We start from the raw sequence: 3,499 nt of genomic DNA on the forward strand, positions 1-3,499 counted from the left end.
ATAAAACAATAAGTTTGGTGGAATCAAACAATTTCTATGCACATTTAAATGCAACACTTAAACATTTAACACATGCACGTAGCAATTAACTTCTTACCTAGCAATTAACTACTAATGCACATATAATTCTATCCTATATTCCGTTTCCTATATTACCCATCTCTCGTAATTAATCAAAAGAAGTAAAACATTGAAACACTTAAGAAATAAAACAAGAACGCTCAATAAGAAAGATTTTTTTTATTAAAGGAATAAATAATAAACGAATAAGTAGAACAAGATTTTTTTAAAAAAATTGTTACTGTGGCCGCCAGTTTTTTTTTTTTTTTAATTTCGAATATATTTAATTTAAATTAGAAAAGAAAAAACAAAAACGTACTTAATTCACATAAACGAAAAGTTTTGAATAAATAAGTTAATTCCCAACTTAAATAAGAAATATTAATATACATTCAAACAAAATAAAATGAATTTGGTCCCCCAAAAAAAATACGCATTTTTGAATGATATAAAGAGTAGGAGCTCAATTCTAGGAAATTCGTTTAAATAAATAATTTGTTAGTTAGGCGCCCAAATATTTAAAAAGTAGCCACGAAAAGTCGATAAAACCTATAGCTCAAAAATACCACTTTGTAACACCCCGACAATTCTCCTTTTTCTAGAATAACCCTTTTTATAAATATAATTATAGAGAATTATCAAAGTATTATCGCCCGTGTGAAAACGTAACCTCTTATTCAGAATTTTGCAGCGAAAAACATAAACTAACTTTAGGTTTATAAGTAATCAATTACAAAGTTAATTCCCAAAACCAATCAACGAAAATAAAATAATGTAGATAGAACGACAAGTTTAAAGTCTAATTTAACAAACCCAAGTCACTTAGAAAATCAAAATAAGTACAAGCTCTCTAATTCCGATCCCAATGATGCATCATCTTCAAACCTGTAGATGAGCAACGCTTATCGATCTTTAGAGACTGCTCACCAAAATGGGTCATCACAGGATCAATAAGGCATAGCCATGATCAACACACACAAACAAAGCACGTAATCAGCAAAGCTGAGTACTACATACTAAAACAATAGTAATCCTAAAATGATTCTATTAAACGAACAACCCTAACATGATACTAATAAAGCATAAGTAAGGACAACCAAAACATACTAACTTGAAGACTATATTTGACTAGACTAGACCTTTGAATCATTAACATTATTTTAATTGAAATAGTCAATGGACCGAGTTGTCCATCAGAAGCCTTCACTAAGGAAGACGAGGTACGGGCGCAACTCCGTAACCTTAATGACATGCGACATCGAGGAATTTTGAATACAATAGAACCGGTGATCAATCCGGCCCCATAAAAAGCCATGGGCGACCCATAACCCCAACTCCTGATTGTTTGTCACTTCAAACGTGCACAGTCTAAAGCTATTGCTACTCAGTTTCACTTTACATGATTTACAGATTAATACTTTGTTATGACTCGACAATCACATAAATCATACAATCAACAAGTATTTGCAACTGTTTTTATCTTGGAATTAAATAAGTGATCACAAAGCTGTCAATAGAGAATTCATTCCAATTAATTCAACCTTTCCTTTAACAATGGTTAACCCCCTTGATATGGTTATAAAGTTTCAACTTACTAAACAAGGTCCTCGGCCCTCATAAAGTAGTGAAATGCTAAAAGGGAACAACGGTCAATCGATCTAAACAAATATATATGAAATAATATAATGTTCCCAACCAACATGCTTGCATCAATCATCCACGCTAACATGTTATAATTCTCGTAATAAAGTTCTATGCTCAATGCATTCATTCAACGACATTGAATCATGAAATTTCCAACATAAACCAGTCCACACATACATCCAACATAGTTTCAAAAATAGCACACATTCACAAACGCAGGTATGTACGTACCTTGTGTAAACAAATTTAAAGGCCACTTTAACACTTTCAAAAGTCGCCTAAAGAGATTTCTCTGCCTAAAACAACCAACAAGGATTCCCAATCAACTTCTAATCATTCACAACTATAATAAAGCATTCTAAATACATCCTAAACATATTTAGAACCTTCCCCAATATTAAAACGTGAATATTTGATTTCCTAGCATAACAATTATTGAATTAAAGATTGAAATTCGTTGAAAACTCCTCAAAACATCATACTTTAAATTTTCAGCAATATAACTCGTTTAAAAACTTTGCCAAGACCAAATTAACATCCTTAGAACATTGAAACAATAAATTTAATAATCCCCAATCATCCCACTGTGATTTAAAACCATTAAAGCCTTAAAATTCATGCTTTAATAATTAAAACTCTTATTTTAATCAAATTAAATAATTTAAAAATTAACAACTTAGTTATATAAAACATATAATCTGAAAATTATAATTAAACCATAAAACTATAAATCTAATCCAAGAAAACATGAATTAAATTAATAACCATAATTAAAACCCTAACTTAAACATGATTAACAAATCTGAAAACAAATTAGTTTATAATATCAACATATAATCTGAATTCTAAATTTAAATTATCAAAACTAATAATTTAAATTATGAAAACCTTAATTAAATTATTAAAACATAAATATTAAATTAATTAAATAAAAGGGTAAAGGATTAACCAAAAAGAGGGAATGAGATGTTGGCCGGTGGACAGGGCGCGACAGCGGCGGTGTTCAGGCGAGCTAGGACACGCGGATGGGCGCGGTGGTTGCGGCTGGGCTGGTTGCCGAAGGTGGTGATGGCCCGTGTGGAGCAGTGAATAGAGGAGAGAGAACGAGGCCGACGAAGGAGATGGGTGGTCAGCAAGAAGCTGGACGGTGGAGGAAGCCGAGAGTCGGAGGAGAGCAGCGGCGGCTGCTGCTGACCGGCGGCAGTGGTGGTTGCGTGCGACTGACGGTGTTTCGCACAAACAAGAAGTTGTGAGTGAGTAGAGCAAGGAAACGAAAGAGAAGAAAGAAAGAACGAAGCAAGAGAAAGAGAGCTTACCGGCGCGAAGGCTGCGGTGAGGGTGGCCGCCGGTGGGTGGTGGCGGCAGCCGTGAACAGTAGCAGGCAAGGAGGAGTTGAGGGTTTGAGTTTTGTTTTCACGTGAAATGAGTAGGAGATAAGAGGATTTTTGTTTCTTTTTGTTTTTGTTTTTACGTGAGATTGAAAGAGAAGGGAGGAGAGAGTTTTGGGTTTTATTAATTTGGGCTTCACCTAATTGGGCTAAAATTAGGATTTAGTTTAGTATTTGAATTTAAAACCGGTTAGGATTGTTTCCCAAGTTCAATCGCGTTTTCGTAATCCAAATTATTTTCAACATAGAATTCTAAAATCATTTTAGATTGCAAATCGTTAAAAATATTCAAAATGTAATAAAATAAATATACGTTAATTATATAGTTATTTCTAAAATTCGTAAATTCTTATTTAAATATATTAGCTATACGTTAAAATATATTAATAACATTTATAATTTTACGG

General features: G+C 32.9%; 1 long non-coding RNA gene across 1 annotated transcript; it reads right to left on the reverse strand.

The window, feature by feature from the left end:
* Positions 1–735: 735 nt before the first annotated feature.
* LOC130466803 (uncharacterized) lies at positions 736–3,217 on the reverse strand. The gene is made up of 4 exons (XR_008926953.1): positions 3,021–3,217; positions 2,654–2,924; positions 1,936–2,000; positions 736–979 (listed from the first exon to the last, which is right to left on the reverse strand). It is a non-coding gene; the product is annotated as an uncharacterized lncRNA (long non-coding RNA).
* Between the last annotated feature and the right edge of the window lie 282 nt (positions 3,218–3,499).

This window comes from Spinacia oleracea, chromosome 2 (assembly GCF_020520425.1).
Source record: "Spinacia oleracea cultivar Varoflay chromosome 2, BTI_SOV_V1, whole genome shotgun sequence".
NCBI lineage: Eukaryota > Viridiplantae > Streptophyta > Magnoliopsida > Caryophyllales > Amaranthaceae > Spinacia > Spinacia oleracea.